This window comes from Microcaecilia unicolor, chromosome 14 (genome assembly GCF_901765095.1).
Source record: "Microcaecilia unicolor chromosome 14, aMicUni1.1, whole genome shotgun sequence".
Lineage (NCBI taxonomy): Eukaryota > Metazoa > Chordata > Amphibia > Gymnophiona > Siphonopidae > Microcaecilia > Microcaecilia unicolor.
In genome coordinates, this window is record NC_044044.1 from 53,650,806 (window position 1) to 53,668,527 (window position 17,722).

Genomic DNA, 17,722 nt, shown 5'->3' on the forward strand with positions numbered 1-17,722 from the left:
TCTCAACCCCACTCTCACCGGCGGACCGGCGGGCCGACGGGACCTGTTCTCCTGGGGTCGCTGCCATCGGTGCCGATGTCTCGGGCATCGATACCGGTACCGAAGAACCGGCCTTCGATACCGATGCCGTCGAGGTCGACGTCGAGGGGCCGGCGCAAGTTCCAAAAAGACGGTCCCGTAGAACTTGCCTCGCAACCTGAGTCCGTTTCCGGAGACCGAGACACAAAGCGCACGACTTGAGATTGTGCTCCGGCCCGAGGCACTGGAGGCACCAAGCGTGGGTGTCGGTCTGCGAGATCGGCCGGCCGCAGCGACCACACTTTTTAAATCCACTCGGGACCTTCGAGGACATCGACGGAAAAAATCGCGTCGGCGAAGTCAAAGTCGGCAATGGTGGCTAAAATCACACCACGAAAAAACTAACCGACCGAGCGGCCACTAGGCCGCAACGTGGCGTCCCCGCTAGAAGCGAGGGAAAAGGGGAGCGCGTGCTCCACACGCGCGAAATCTTTTTTTTTTTTTTTTTTTTTTACAAGACAAAAGAAAGAAAAGAAAAGAGGAAACCGAACGGGAATCCAAAAGCGACGATCCGCGTAAACGCGGTCGAAAATCCGGCGGCTGAACAGAGAGAGAGGCAATTGCACAACTCTCTCAGTCGCGGAAAAAAAGTAACTGGCGGGAGCGGTCGCGCACGGGCGGGAAGACGGCCGCGCATGCGCGGTGGGCGTGCCCTGCGTGCCGACCGTCCCGCGAAGCTTCTTCCAGTTGGTGGGGGCTGCCGCGGACGTCAACCCAGTCGTGAGAACAAGCAGCCTGCTTGTCCTCGGAGAAAGTGGTGTTAACTTCACAGATTCCTACCCCCCCCCCCCCCCCTTCTTAATGTAGAGGTCTAAAGAAGCCAAGTGATGTACAGTTATTTGAAGAAATACTCTTTTTTTTTTTTCTTGTTTACTTTGTAATTATTGGCTATATTACACTATGCAGTGTCGATATCTCTGTAAGTATATGAAATCAATAAAAATTATATTAAATTTGGGAATAGAAACATGCTGGCTTTTGTAGCTTAGGGAATGTACACAGAGGCATCGTCAGAACAAATAACCTTGCATCAGCTAGAGTAGTAGTTACTTCTAAATCGTTATCAGTGTGTTATTTCGAGGGGCTTGTTATAGGGATACCCTAGCATACGTTGTATTGGTGCTGAGATGTTTTTCACCTAGTAAAGAGCCACCACAACAGACACTGAGTTATGAGTATCAGGTTCTCAACATTCAGAGTTTCTATTTATACATCAAAACATAGAAAAGAAAATAGGATGAGTATCAACTTAATACATCTTTTGATTAGCTTTGGAAGGTAACCCTTCTTCAGCTCACCACTTTACTATTTAACATAGTAGCATAGTAGATGACGGCAGAAAAAGACCTGCACGGTCCATCCAGTCTGCCCAACAAGATGAACTCATGTGTATACCTTACCTTGATTTGTACCTGTCTTTTTCAGGGCACAGACCGTATAAGTCTGCCCAGCACTATCCCCTCCTCCCAACCACCAGCCCCCTCCCACCACCGGCTCTGGCACAGACCGTATAAGTCTGCCCAGCACTATTCTCCGCCTCCCAACCACCAACCCCGCAACCCTCTAAAAGTAGAGGGCTGTTTTTAAACATTAATTAGGTTGAAACCTGGGAGTATTTAACATTTTTTTTCACATGGGTACATCAAAAGAGAAAGATGGTATGTAGGAACTTGTTTCTTTTGTTTTGTGAAATGCAGCGGTATATTATAAAGATGCACTTGATATTTTTTAGTACTACTACTTAAAAGACAGGTATTGAATAATGAGGGAAATACTACCTTCATGCAGAAGTCCAGAGTCAGTCTAAATGTGCTAATTCTGTTGTATATGTTTATTTCTACTTAGTCTATTTGGATGTAAATGCAGGCAGCACACTATTAGCCGCCAAGTTCATATAAAGTTATTTATTTTCATTGGAAAATAAGCCTGTTGGCTGCCTACTATGTGAATATTCCATCACCATTTCATTATTGCTACCACGTATTACATATTTAGGGCATTTGATTAAACCTTTGATTGGATGGACCATACAGGTCATCTGCCGTCATCTACTATGCTACTGTGGTCTTAATTTGTTTATCCAGACCTTACGTGCATATGGTATTGCTTTTTAAACTCAAAGGCGAAACCTAAGGGTGGTTGCACAATTAGGTATAAACTGTATTGTTTCTGACTTTACTTGTTTTGGACTGCTTTGGGTCCTTCTAGTCTGTACATCTGCTGTCTAGAAGTTTTGAAAATGGAAATGAGGAAATAAAAATTAAGTTTTGGATGTACTCTGTAGAAGTTGTTGTTTACTTTTGCAGTGTGTATATGGCTGCCAGTTCTGGTGTGTGCGTGTGATAATGTGTGAATAACTGTTGAGAGAATGACACAGAGACAAAGTCTATTCTCCTGTGCCTGTGGGTTCTGTCTCTGTCCCCACTCCATCCCTGCAGGGTCTGTCTCTGTCCCATCCCCACAGGTTCTGTCGCCGTCCTCGCCCCATTCCTGTGGGCTCTGTCCTCATCTAAGCCCAGAAGCCGAAGTATGAAAAGGAAGAATATGCTGTGCAACTGTTGTTTGTAAATCACAAATAGAAAATAATAATAATAACAAGCAACTATAATAACCTCCCCACAGCCACCCCCTACCCTTCCAACCCCAACAATAGCTGACTTCTGCGACCCTAAGGAATCTTAGAATGGCAAATCAAATACAAAGCACTGATAAGGAAGGCAAAGAGAGACTATGAAAAGAAGATTGCGTTGGAGGCAAAAATGCTTAGTAAAACTTTACTAAGTATATTAAAAGCAAGAAGCCGGCAAAAGAATCAGTTGTATCGCTAGATGACCGAGGGATAAAAGGGGCACTCAGAGAGATCAAGGCCATAGTGGAGAGATTAAATTAATATTTTGCTTCTATCTTCACCAAGGAAGATGTGGGAGAGATACTGGTTACAGAAATGGTATTCAGAGTCAGAGAAACTGAATCAAATCTCTGTAAACCTGGAGATGTAATGAGTCAATTTGATAAATTGAAGAGCAGCAAATTGCCAGGATCAGATGGTTTTCATCCCAGAGTATTGACAGAATTGAAAAATAAACTTGCAGAACTATTGTTAGTAATATATAATTTATCTTTAAAATCAAGCATGGTACCGGAAGATTGGAGGATGGCCAATATAACACTGATTTTTTAAAAAGGGTTCCAGAGGTGATCCAGGAAATTACAGACCTGTGACCCTGATGTTGGTGCCGAGCAAAATGGTAGAGACTATTATAAAGAACAAAATTAAAGAGCTAATTCAAAAGCATGGATTAATGCGACAATGCCAACATGGATTTAGTGAAGGGAAATCTTGCTCCACCTATCTACTACATTTCTTTGAAGGGGTGAACGAACATGTGGATAAAGGTGAGCCGGTTGATATTGTGTATCTGGATTTTCAAAAGGCATTTGACAAAGTACCTCATGAAAGACTCCAGAGGAAATTGGAAAGTCATGGGATAGGAGGTAGTGTTGTGGATTAAAAACTGGTTAAAGGATAGAAAACAGAGTAGGGTTAAATGGCCAGTATTCTTAATAGAGAAGAGTAGATAGTGGGGTTCCCCAGGGGTCTGTGTTGGGTCTACTGCTTTTTAACATGTTTATAAATGATCTAGATATGGGAATAACTAGTGAGGTAATTAAATTTGCAGACGACACAAAGTTATTCAAAGTTGTGCAAGTTGTTAAATCGCAAGAGGATTGTGAAAAATTGCAAGACGACCATACGAGACTGGGCATCCAGAAGGCAGATGATGTTTAATGTGAGCAAGTACAAAGTGGTGCATGTGGGAAAGAGGAACCCGAACTATAGCTATATGATGCAGGGTTCCACGTTAGGAGTCACCAACCAGGAAAAGTATCTAGGAGTTATTGTTGATGATACTTTGAAACTCTCTGCTCAGTGTGCTGTGGCAGCAAAGACAGCAAATAGAATGTTAGGTATTATTAGGAAAGGAATGGAAAATAATAATGAGGATGTTATAATGCCTTTGTATCACATGGTGCAATTCTGGTCACCGCATCTCAAAAAATATATAGTGGAATTAGAAAAGGTACAGAGAAGGGCAACGAAAATGATAAAGGGGATGGGATGACTTCCCTATGAGGAAAGGCAGAAACAGCTTGGCTGTTCAGCTTGGAGAAAAGACGGCTGAGGAGCAATATGATAGAGGTATATAAAATACTGAGTGGAGTGGAACGGGTAGACTCAAATCGCTTGTTTACTCTTTCCAAAAATACCAGGATTAGGGGGCACACAATGTAATTAAACTCTGGAATTCGTTGCCAGAGAATGTAGTAAAACCAGTTAGCTTAGCAAGGTTTTTAAAAGGTTTGGATGGTTTCCTAAAGGAAGGCTCCATAGGCCATTATTAAAATGGACTTGGGAAAATCCATTTTCTTTCCGGGTAAGCAGAATAAAATGTATTGTATTGTTTTGGGATCTTGCCAGGTACTTGTGACATGGATTGGCCACTGTTGGAAACAGGATACTGGGCTTGATGGACCTTCGGTTTGTCCCAGTATGGCAACACTTATGTTCTTTTTTTTTTTTATAAACAAGAAAAAGCAACACTGGGCCTTCAAGAAAGAGACAATGGCAGTCCTTTATTGTGAAAAAGACCCGACACAGGCCGTGTTTCGGCGCACAAGCGCCTGCCTCAGGGGTCAAAGTGTGTCTTCACAATATATGAGCAAGAATGTTCAGACAGTCTGAGTAAATTGCCAGCCACCACTTAGCATTTGTTCAATCCTACCAGACGCTGTCTGTGTCAAAACTGCCAAAAGATAGGACAGACGCCATTACTGGCTCAAAAACAAGAAATAAAAAACAATCACTCTCATGGTTTACTGATGAGCTACTACACATGAAAAACTGTGCAGGAAACGTAAAAGAACATGGGCCAAAAACAAAATAGACACAAACAAAGCCACATGGAGAAAAGCTGTAAGAAAATATACAGACAACATAAAGCTAAAGCAGAACGCTACAACACATACGCAAACCTTGAACAGACCAAGACGAAAAAAAATATTTGAACTCATGAACAAACTACTGAAAACCCAAACATTATCTTTCCATCAAAACCCACTTCTCCTCTTCCTCCACTTTCTATCTCAGTTGATAACACCCTCATCCTCCCCGTCTCATCTGCCCGCAACCTCTGAGTCATCTTTGACTCCTCCCTCTCCTTCTCTGCGCATATCCCGCAGATAGCCAAGACCTGTCACTTCTTCCTCTTTAACATCAGCAAAATTCGCCCTTTCCTCTCGGAACACACCACCCAAACTCTCGTCCACGCTCTCATTACCTCTCGCCTTGACTACTGCAACTTACTCCTCACTGGCCTCCCACTTAGCCACCTATCCCCCCTTCAATCTGTTCAGAACTCTGCTGCACGTCTTATATTCCGCCAGAACCGATATACTCATATCACCCCTCTCCTCAGGTCACTTCACTGGCTTCCAATCAGATACCGCATTCAGTTCAAGCTTCTCCTTCTTACCTACAAATGCACTCAGTCTGCTGCCCCTCACTACCTCTCTACCCTAATCTCCCCTTACGTTCCTGCCCAAAACCTCCGTTCACAGGACAAATCCCTCCTCTCATTACCCTTCTCCACCACCGCTAACTCCAGGCTCCGCTCATTCTGCCTCGCCTCACCCTATGCTTGGAACAACCTTCCCGAGCCCTTACGCCAAGCCCCCTCCCTGCCCATCTTCAAGTCTTTGCTTAAAGCCCACCTCTTCAATGCTGCGTTCGGCACCTAACTCTTACCTCTCAGGAAATCCTGACTGCCCCAATTTGACTGCCCCTATCAGACTGACTGTTCACGTGTCCTTTAGACTGTAAGCTCTTTGAGCAGGGACTGTCCTTCTATGTTAAATTGTACAGCGCTGCGTAACCCTAGTAGCGCTTTAGAAATGTTAAGTAGTAGTAGTAGTATTAACATCAACTGAATCGCGGAAGAGCTAGCACAATATGTCAAAAACAAAAAAACAAACAAGATTAAACCTAGCAAAACAACAAACATCCATAACTGATTTCATGCAAGAATGTGAAAGTAACGACATCTACACCGCAGCAGATGGAATCTGGTCCACATTTAAATCTCCAGAACTAAACACAGTAAAAAAAAAAAACTATTAATAAAATATGCATATATATATATATATATATATATATATATATATATATATACTGTATGCTACACAACTGCCCCAACTACATGATGAAAGATCCACTGGACTGATTCATCGAGAGCTTCACCAAACACATCACATATATGTTCCCAAAAAAGATAACATATTTATTTGGATTTGAATTTTGCTCACACCTTTTTCAGTAGCAGCTCAAGGTGAGTTACATTCAGATACATTGGATATCTGTAGTATTAATACCAATCCCCAAGAACTCAAAAAGCAAAATTAGCGACATCACCAACTTCAGACCAGTGGCCTCAATACCACTACTGCCCAAAACAAAGGAGAGACTTGTAGCATAACAGCTAATGAAATACCTGATGCAATTTTCAATCTTTCATAACTCCCAATTAGGCTTTAGACCACAACACAGCGCTGAGACTGTCACAACAACCTTGATAATGAAGCCTAATATGCCAAGGGCAAAACTTAGTACTACTGCAATTCAATATGTCAAGCACGTTTGACCTAGTAGTCCACACGACACTAATGACCCTACTTGACCACATGGGAGTCGGCGAAGCAGTGGCAGCATGGTTCAATGGTTTCCTCAGGACCAGATCCTACATTGTGAAGATGTCTAACTAGCTATCAACCTCATGGACCTTTGAGTGCGGGTTACCACAGGTATCACCAATACTGTTCAATGTAATGATGGCGCCACTCGGAAAAAAACTGGAAACAGTGGGCTTCAACCCATTCATATATGCAGACAACTCACCATCTACATACTGTTTCACAGAAATAACGGAAAGAATTTTAAAAAAGGCCTGAACCTCATGGAAAACTGGGCAACAACTTTCAAACTAAAACTAAACAGAGAAAAAACACAAATTCCTGGTTCTAACCAGCCCACACAAACCCACATCTTACCAACATTTCACAATCAACTAACAAACATACCAAATTGAAATATTAGGAATTATCCTTGATAAACATCTATCACTGGATAGTCAAATATCAGCAGTAACACCAAAATGTTTCAAAACACTATGGAAACTGAGAAGGTAAGAGACTACTTTCCTAGACAATCATTCTGGTTAATAGTTCAATCAAAAATACTATCCCTATGAGGAAAGGCTAAAGCGGCTAGGGCTCTTCAGCTTGGAGAAAAGGCAGCTGAGGGGAGATATGATAAAGGTCTATAAAATAATGAGTGGAGTTGAACGGGTAGATGTGAAGCGTCTGATCACGCTTTCCAAAAATACTAGGACTAGGGGGCATGCGATGAAGCTACAATGTAGTAAATTTTGAAGCTACAATGTAGTAAATTTAAAATGAATCGGAGAAACTTTTTCTTCACTCAACGTGTAATTAAACTCTGGAATTCGTTGCCACAGAATGCGGTAAAGGCGGTTAGCTTTAAAAAAGGTTTGGACGGCTTCCTAAAGGAAACGTCCATAGACCGTTATTAAATGGACTTGGGGAAAATCCACTATTTCTGGGATAAGCAGTATAAAATGTTTTGTACATTTTTGGAATCTTACCAGGTATTTGTGACCTGGACTGGCCACCTTTGCGCTTTCCCAGTATGGCAATACTTATGTACTTATGTAATGAAAGGAGAGTTTAATTTTACTTCCATTTATGTTTAAACAATTTTATTGAGAAGTCAGCTTGTTAAACCATAACAGTCCATGCCCCTTAGCAAATTACACAAACAAAACATGTTGCATAACTCCACTCATTGTGGAACAACATCTCAAACATTTGAATATTTCTTCCCTATCCCTGAGCATCCTTTTATCTCCCCCCATGCTATTTCACATAATCTCTAAAAATAACAAATCATACAAAATATGCATTTGCCACAGAACACCAGACTATCAAATACTAACTATCTTCAGTCACAGTTCAATAGGCTATCTAACTCAACATCAAGATCTTACCAAACAGGCCAACCCCCCCTCCCTAACATCCCCCCCGTCCTCTCCCCTCCTTCCCCCCTCCCCCCTCCCAGGAACCAAAGGGAGCCATAATAATCCTAGTGGACAGTCACCCGTTATTGAGGAGGAAGCTACGTCCTCTGGGACTTAGATGTTGTAGATAAGGACCCCAAATTGCCAAAAAGGTAGTTCGTCTCCTCTGGGAAAGCCTAGAGTCTCTAGCCTCCCAGGCTATCAACAGGTGGAGCTGATTCCTCCAATGCCAGTAAGCCAGGGAGTCTGCAACAGTCCAATATTGAAGAATACATTTCCTAGCTACTAAGCACATCTTGCGAAGCATTAATATCTCAAATCGATTCCTACCTCCAAAAGTCCCTGGTACATCCAACAGTAATTGCTCTATCATCCTCAACACAGGAATGCCCAGCTGATGTGTCCAGAACAGTCGGATTTTACTCCAAAACCTCTCCAGAGCTGGGCAGCTCCAAAACATATGTACTAAGGTGCCCGGGCTCCTCCCACACTTGAGACACTCTAGACCATGATACCTCCCATGTGCGTCAATTGAGAAGGAGCCACATACCCTCTATAAATGTATCTAACTGTTACACTTGTGGTGGAAAGTGTGAGCCCTCCAAAGCCCACCAAAACCTTCTGTACCCACAAATAGGTGACACCTGCAGCCATAAGGGCTATTCTAGTGGTGTACAATTAGGTACAGAAGGTGTTTGGTGGGTTTTAGAGGGCTCACTATACAATATAAGGGAGCAATGGTGAGATTTGTACCTTGGAGCTTTTATGTGAAGTCCACTGCAGTGCCCTCCTACATCCTAATGACTTGATTTTGTGCATTTTTCACTTGGATGTTTTTTAAATACACAGAGCACATTGGGGGGGGGGGGGCATTTTCCATATATACTTTGGAGGAAAGGAAAAACAGGGATGACATGATACAGACATTCAAATATTTGAAAGGTAATAATCTGCATGCAAACCTTTTCTGGAGACGAGAAGGTGGCAGAACTAGAGGACATGAATTGAGGTTGAAGGGGGGCAGACTCGGGAGTAATGTCAGGAAGTATTTTTTCACGGAGAGGGTGGTGGATACATGGAATGCCCTCCTGCAGGAGGTGATGGAGATGAACATGGTAATGGAATTCAAACGTGCGTGGGATAAACACAAAGGAATCCTGTTTAGAAGGAATGGATTGGGTGGAGACGCTGGTAATTGGGAAGCAAAACTGATGCTGGGCAGACTTCTATGGTCTAAGCCCTGATCGTGACTGAATAGATAGGGATGGGCTTGAGTGTAAATTTGAAGGGGCTTCGACATTAGCTTCATAACTTTTAATACAAGAAGAGTGCTGGGCAGACTTATGCGGTCTGTGCCCTGAGAAAGACAAGGACAAATCAAACTCGGGTATACATATAAAGTATCGCATATCATGTAAAATGAGTTTATCTTGTTGGCAGACTGGACTATATTGAAAATGGTGAGTAGAAAGGAATAATTGTTTCCTCAGCTGCCTTTGCTTTCTAACAGGAAACACCCTGCTTCTCTGACCCAGAAGTAAAGTTTGAGATCAACAGAAGTACAGTTTCATGATTGTATGCACATCTTGGGAAAGAACAAATGTCACTAGGAAAATTGTTCCAATAAAGCTGGCAGTGACCCAGCCTCATAATCTTCCACAGGAGTGGAGAAGTAGCCCAGTGGTAGAGCAGTGAGCTACGAGCCAGGGGAGCCTAGTTCAAATCTCACTGCAGCTTCCTATGATCTTGAGCAAGTCACTTAACCCTCTATTGATTCAGGTACAAACTCAGGGCCCTGTTTACTAAGCCACACTGTAGGCGTGCTAGTGTTTTTAGCGTGTGCTAAAAATGCTAATACACCTTAGTAAGCTAAACAGGGACAGAAAAATATCTACTGTACCTGAATTTATACTGCTACAATAGCTTGAAGGCAGTGTATAAAAGTTAAAAATAATTAAAAAAAATAAACAAACAACCCCACTCCTTCCAGAGGGTTTCCATTCTCAGTATTAAATATTTCTTGAATAGTTTACGCGAGGAGTGGCCAAAGAATTTGAAATTTTGTGACACAGGAGGAGTTCATGTCCCAAGAGGAGCTAATTCAGAAATGTGAAAGGGCACCTTGAATTATCTCAGTCCTCCAAATCCATCATTATTTGCAAACGAGAAAGATGGATTTTCTTAGGGATCTTAATCCCCTGGAGGATCTTCTTTTGCAAGGGGCCTGCTAGCAAAATTCTCAGGAAAATGTAAAAATCTCTGATTGAGACCTCTACAGTTCTCTAGCTGCTCCAATTGTTATAATTATTAGCATTTGTATAGCACTACCAGACGCAAGCAGCGCTGAACACCTGACACAGAGAGACAGTCCATGCTCAATAGAGCTTACAATCTAAAATAATACAGACAGACAAGACAATTAAGGGCGAGGGAAGTACTGGGTGAGAAGGAACAAGGGGGTAGGCAAATGAGTAGTGGCTAGTAACCAAAAGCAGCAGTGAAAAGGTGGGTTTTCAGCATAGATTTGAAAACAGGTAGAGATGGAGCTAAACGTACAGGCTCAGGAAGTTTATTCCAGGCATAAGGTGCCGCGAGAGAAAAGGAATGAAGCCTGGAGTTAGCAGGTGGAGGAAAGGGGGACGACAAGAGAGATTTGTCCAGTAAGCGGAGGTCACGGGGAGGAATGTAGGGAGAGATGAGAGTGGAGAGGTAATGGGGAGCTGCAGAATGGATGCATTTAAAGGCCAGTAAGAGAAGTTTGAACTGTATACGGAAGCGGACAGGGAGCCAGTGAAGTGACTTGAAGAGTGGGCTAGTGTGGGTATAACGATTTTGGCAGAAAATAAGCCGTGCTGCAGAATTTTGCACAGACTGGAGAGGAGAGAGATGACTGAGCGGAAGACCAGTGAGAAGTAAATTGCAATAATCCAAGCGAGAGGTGACAAGGGTGTGGATAAGGGTTTTGGCAGCGTATTCAGAAAGGAAGGGGCGAATTTTGCTAATGTACAATTGTTGATGTACCATTATCTTACCTTTAATTAATTCTGCGTGGATTTACTTAATATCCTCCACATTCTGTTCCACAGTCTGCATTCTGCTTTTCATCCCAGCCAGGGTACGTTCTAAGTTTTGTGTCAGTTATTCTATGCCATCTTTAACAGCAGCAACAGAGGCAGTTCCATAAGAAGATGCTTAAATTTAGGAACAACACAAGGGATTATTATATAACACATCAAACTAGGCAAAATACTTAAATGTATAAATAAAGGCTAGTCATTTGCCATTCCAAATTATGGCAGACCACAATACTCGACAAGATAGGAATCGGTGGAAATATACTCAAATGGATCAAAGGATTCCTAACCATAAGGTCATATCAAGTAAAGTCAAACTCGATTATTTCTCCACCCTGGGAAACTGATTGTGGAGTACCACAGGGATCACCTCTCTCACCCATCCTTTTCAATCTAATGATGACCTCCCCTTAGCCATGTCTCTTTTCAATCAAGGCCTTAACCCTTTTCTGTATGCGGATGATGTCACAATATATATACCTTTCAAATCAAACCCTTCAGAAATCACCAATATAATAAAAAACAGCCTTAGCCTAATGGATATCTGGGCTACGACATTCAAATTAAAACTCAACAAAGAAAAAACACTGCCTCATTATTTCATCTCATCATTTCATTAACCATCCCACAGCCATACATACCTCGGAACATACTCTTCCAATCTCAAACAACCTTAAAATCCTCGGCATTAATACTGACAGCAACCTAACACTAGAGAACCAAGCCTCTGCCATTACAAAGAAAATGTTCCACAAAATGTGGAAACTCAAACGGGTAAAACAATTCTTCCCGAGGGAAACTTTTCACAACATGATTCAAACAATGGTACTAACACATGTCGATTATTGCAATGGAATATATGTGGGTTGCAAAGATCAAATCCTTAGGAAACTACAGACAGCTCAGAATACGGCAGCCAGGCTTATATATATGGAAAATCTAAATTTGAAAGCACAAAACCCCTCCAGGAAAATCTACACTGGCTTTCTATCAAGGAACTTATTGCTTTCAAGATATCGCTTTCAAGATTTGTACCTTTGTTCACAGAATAATACATGGTCTAGCTCCGAGCTATATGACTTACCAATTAGAAACACAATTGAATCAGTCAGAATATACTTGACTCTTCACTTCCCAAGTTGTAAAAGCCTGAACTATAAATCAACATTCGTCAAGTTTCTCTTACATATGCACACAGCTCTGGAATCCACTACCAAAACGCCTGAAATCTATGAATAATCATCTAGAATTCTGAAAAAAACCTAAAAACTCCCCTGTTCAAGAAGGCATACCCCCACAGAACTGACATAATTACTGAATATACACCCCAACCTATTTAATGATACTTCTTTACTGTATTTGTCGTTGTAATTGTACCCCTACACTGTATTTGTTTTTCGCCTCTGTAACTGTAATCACCTCTCCGGAACTATGTAAGCCACTTTGAGCCTACTAATAAGTGGGAAAAGGTGGGATACAAATGTACGTGAAATCCACAACTAAGAAAATGTTCCACTCAATGTGGAAACTCAAACGTGTGAAACCATTCTTCCCGAGGGAAACATTTTGGAACCTGATACAATCAATGGTACTAAGCCACCTAGATTACTGCAATGGAATTTATGCGGGATGCAAAGAACAACTCATAAAGAAACTTCAGACCACTCAAAACGTGGCAGCCAGGCTTATATTTGGAAAAACGCGATTTGAAAGCGCCAAACCCCTCCATGAAAAATTGCACTGGCTCGCAATCAAAGAACGTACTGCTTTCAAAATCTGCACCCTGGTTCATAAGATTATCTGCGGCGAGGCCCCGGGATACATGACAGACCTCATCGACCTACCAATCAGAAATACAACCGGATCAACACGAACATATCTAAACCTCCACTACCCAAGCTGCAAAGGACTCAAATACAAATCAACTTATGCATCCAGCTTTTCCTATATAAGCACACAACTATGGAACGCACTACCAAAAGCCGTGAAAACAACCTCTAACCACCTAAACTTCCGGAAATCACTAAAAGCCTACTTGTTCAAAAAGGCACACCCTACTGACCCTACTTAAATACCTGAACCCTGCAACACTACGAAACCAAAGAACGTAATGGATATAACTTAACTCTTCCTCTATACGATTCCCCAGTGGCATAGCCACAGGTGGGCCGGGGCCCATCCAACAGTAGCACATGATTAGAGGTAACTGCTGGGGATCCCAAGTTCCGCCAACTGAAGACTTCCCCCTGATGGTAATGCAAATGCTACTCTCTACGATACCGGAACCTGCACATGCTCAGTTTTCAGTGCATGCCTGTTGCAGACTGCCAAGGGGGAAAGAAGAGTTTTCCCACCAGCTGAGATTTTTTTTTTTGGTGGTGAAGGAGGGGGAGAATACTTGGTGCCCACCCACTTCTTGCCTAGGCCCACCTAAAATCTGTTGTCTAGCTACGCCCCTGCGATTCCCTAATTATGTTTGTTCCACATGAACCTTATTCTACCATAACATCACTGTGTAACTGTTTATACCGGAATTGGCGAACGCCTTTACGGTATTATGTAAGCCACATTGAGCCTGCAAATAGGTGGGAAAATGTGAGATACAAATGCAACAAATAATAGGAAAAAGCAAAGTAACAAAAAATCCCCCTCTCTATGCAAATAGTGTGATGGAACTGTTTACCATCACTGCACATGAAAAAACCTTTTACTTCCAAACAAGTGCAAAGTCTCCAAAACTATGCAAACAAGATAAATAACATACTTATCTGTGCAAAACTTCTGCACAATCAGGAGGCACAATTATGACATTCCAGTGCTCATATCATATGTTATAGCTGTCTCTCCTAATTCTGCAGACGTTTTGCAAAACATAAGTAAATGATTTATTTGTTATCTGCAGCAGGGCCCATTTTATTTCTATGGGCCTTGCTGCAGATAACTTGAGCTAATTTTTAGTAAAAGACCCCCATAGTTTTGGAAACTTTGCACTTTTTTTATTGGAAGTAAAAGGTTTTTTTCATGTGCAGTGATGATAAATAGTTCCTCCATGTTATTTGCAGAGAGAGGGGGACAATTTTGAGCACATTCTCTCTTATTTTCTGTGTTTTTTCTAATGATTTGATGTTATTAACATAGTAACATAGAGGGGCATAATTGAACGTCGCCGGCGAAATACATGGCCGGCAATGTATTTTGGCGGCGCCGCAAACAGCTGGTCAGACCCGTATTTTCGAAAAAGATGGCTGGCCATCTTTTGTTTCGACAATACGGTTCCGGCCAGCCAAATGCCTTGGATCTGGCCGGAGTTTGAGATGGCCGGCTTCGTTTTTTAGCGATAATGGAAAGTTATGTCTGCCATCTCAAACCCCGGCCAAATTCAAGGCATTTGGCCGTTGGAGGAGCCAGCATTTTTAGTGCACTGGCCCCCCTGACATGCCAGGACACCAACCAGCCACCCTAGGGGTCACTGCGGTGGACTTCAGAAAAGCTTCCACATGCATAGCTCCCTTACTTTGGGAGCTGAGCCCCCCAAACCCACTACCCACAAATGTACTGCACCCACTAAAATTGCTCCAGGGACCTGCATACAGCCTCTAGGACTTATTGCTGCTGTATAACTTTGGCACACCAGTTCACACCTGAAGACTAATCTCTCTGAAAAAGTCCTTTCTTGAAATAACCACGTTTACTCACAGGTAACTGCAGATCAGAGGTTGTGCCCCACTGGCAAAGAGTCCCCTGGTACTAAGATTAGCAGTAGGTCATAGCTGGCACAATGGTGTACAATGCCCTCTTTCAGCACCATTCAAGGTAAGAACTACATTCTCTAATGTGGGTAACACAGGAAAGGGAACTAAAACTGGCTTACAAAAATGGCCACTACCGCATGGACTACAACAGGAAACAAAACAGGGCACGCTCTGACCCAGTTAGCAGGGGGGGAAAGCACCATGGGAGTAGAGCCCAGTACCCTACATCCACCACAATGCATTGCTAATGTGATTCTGCAGGGCACCTAACAGAAAAGTGTCACAGTCACCCGAGAGCCACATCGCAACCAGGGAAAGGCTGTCGGAGGATACAACACATTCTGCTGTCATGGAGGTGGGTACGGCATTTGAGGCTGGCAAAAAAGGTTTTTAGTTTTATTTTTTTTAGTATGGAAGGGGGTTGGTGACCACTGGGGGAGTATGGGGAGGTCATCCCCCATTCCCTCCAGTGGTCATCTGGTCAGTTGGGGCACCTTTTTGAGGCTTGGTCATGAAAATAAAAGGACCAAGTAAACCCGGCGAAATACGGCTTAACGCCGCTTTTTTTTCCATTATCAGTGAAAGCCGGCCATCTGGTAGCCACACCCATGCCCGCCCATGTCGCCCCCTTGAACTTTCGCCGGCGAAGCAATGGGAAAGCGGCGATGCTGTCAAAAATGCTGCTTTCGATTATACCAATTTCGCCGCTTTTAAGAAATCGCCAGCCATCTCCCGATTTGTGTTGGAAGATGGCTGGCGATCACTTTCGATTATAAGCTGAATAGTAACATAGTAGATGACGGCAGAAAAAGACCTGCACGGTCCACCCAGTCTGCCCAACAAGATAAACTCACATGTGCCATCTTTTGTGTGTACCTTACCTTGATTTGTACCTGTCCTTTTCAGGGCACAGACCGTATAAGTCTGCCCAGCACTATCCCCACCTCCCAACCACCAGCCCTGCCTCCCACCACCGGCTAAGCTAATAATTGTTTTGCATGACAAATGACTAGTCTTCATATATATGCCTAAATTTAGGTGCCAAAAGCGTGCATACATCACAGAATTCCAGCAGGTGTATGGCATGAATAATTCAAAGTTATGCGCAAAAGTGCTAGGCAATGTTCTGTAACCGGCATGAATAAGTCGCTAAGCACACAACTGCAAGGGGGGGTGGGGGTGGGGAGGTGTACACATGAAACATAGAAATATTGACAAATATAGGCAGATAAAAAAACACATGTCCTATCCAGTCTGCCCATCCATCCCATCTTCTCTCCTTATCACTCCCTTAGAGATCCTATATGCTTGTCCAAAGCTCCCTTGAATTCAGATACTGTTTTCACCTTCACCATTTCCACCGGGAGGCCATTCCATTAATTCTCTATCCTTTCCATGAAGAAGTACATAAGAACATAAGAATAGCCATAACGGGTCAGACCAATGGTCCATCTAGCCCAGTATCCTGCTTCCAACAGTGGCCAATTCAGGTCACAAATAGTCGACAGAATCCCAAATAGTAGCAAGATTCATGCTCCTGATCCCAGAGACAAGCAGTGGCTTCCTCATGTCTGTCTCAATAACAGACTATGGACTTTTCCTCCAAGAACTTGGCCAAACCTTTTTGAAACCCAGATACACTAACTGCTGATATCATATACTTGGCAAAAAGTTCATTAAGTGAAAAAATATTTCCTCCTCCTCCTCCTTGGAAAAAAGGCATTCAGGATGTTTGGTTTAAAAATTTAGAAATGGAAACAGCTGAAATTAATTGGACACAATTCAGAAATAAAATAATCGGACCAGCTCAATCCAGTATAATGCAATCCCTGTATTTCTTAATACACAGAGCAATATGGACGCCAATGAAGAAAAGGAACAAATGTTAGTATTGTGATAAATTTGAGGGCGCTATAAACTCATTTGGATACAAATATGGAAATCCATTCAAGATATATTAGGATTTCTAGCCCAGTTTTTAATTAGTGCTGTAATCTTTATTCTTTAGATCTATTCACCAAGAGCTTAATTTAACAAAAGACAAGCACTATCTTTTCAATATATTAGTTTTGATTGCCCTAGAAATGATTCTTGGAAATTAGAAAAAAGTGCCGATACTCTACACTGAGCAAAAGTGGGGATAATGATGTCACTGGATCCACACTCACGTTAATAATTTATTGATGACCCAACACAGCTGTGTTTTGGTGAACGCCTGCATTAAATAACATCTTTATGTTCTTTATCCTTAACGGCTATGTTTTCACTGACTCCATATACCTGGAAATTCAGTGCCAGAGCATTGAATTTCCAGGGATAATGATGGCGACAGTCAGGAAAGCGCTGATCGCTACTGGTTGAATATTGGGCCGTCTTCACTGGGAGAAACCAGAACAAATTGAACAAAGATTTCTCTGCATAAAGAATAATGCTATCATTGCTGTTCTATCAAAGAAAAATCACTCTAGATTTTTCAAAGTGAATGGGCTGTTGTCAGCATTAGCACCAGTGGCGTAGCAAGGGGGGGGCGGGAGAGGCGGTCCGCCCCGGGTGTCAGCTCAGGGGGGGGGGGTGCTCCCTGCCAGCTCCCCCCCTCGGCGCATCGACACCCCCTCCGAACAGCTCCCGCACCCTACCTTTAAAAAGAATATCGGAATCCGAGGCAAGG

At 42.7% G+C, this 17,722-nt stretch overlaps 1 protein-coding gene across 7 annotated transcripts in view; it reads right to left on the bottom strand.

Annotated features, from left to right (window-relative positions):
* Positions 1–17,722, bottom strand: part of DUSP23 (dual specificity phosphatase 23) — a 118,763-nt gene that overhangs the window by 58,143 nt on the left and 42,898 nt on the right. For 4 of the 7 annotated variants that reach the window (XM_030187073.1, XM_030187075.1, XM_030187074.1 and 1 more), the window contains one exon: positions 11,261–11,419. The exons of 2 other annotated variants lie outside the window; for them this stretch is intronic. The gene's annotated coding sequence lies outside the window, so the exon portion shown is untranslated. Of the gene's footprint in view, positions 1–11,260; positions 11,420–14,066; positions 14,096–17,722 lie in introns of those variants that run through there. One more of the 7 variants, XM_030187077.1, reaches the window with a different exon arrangement.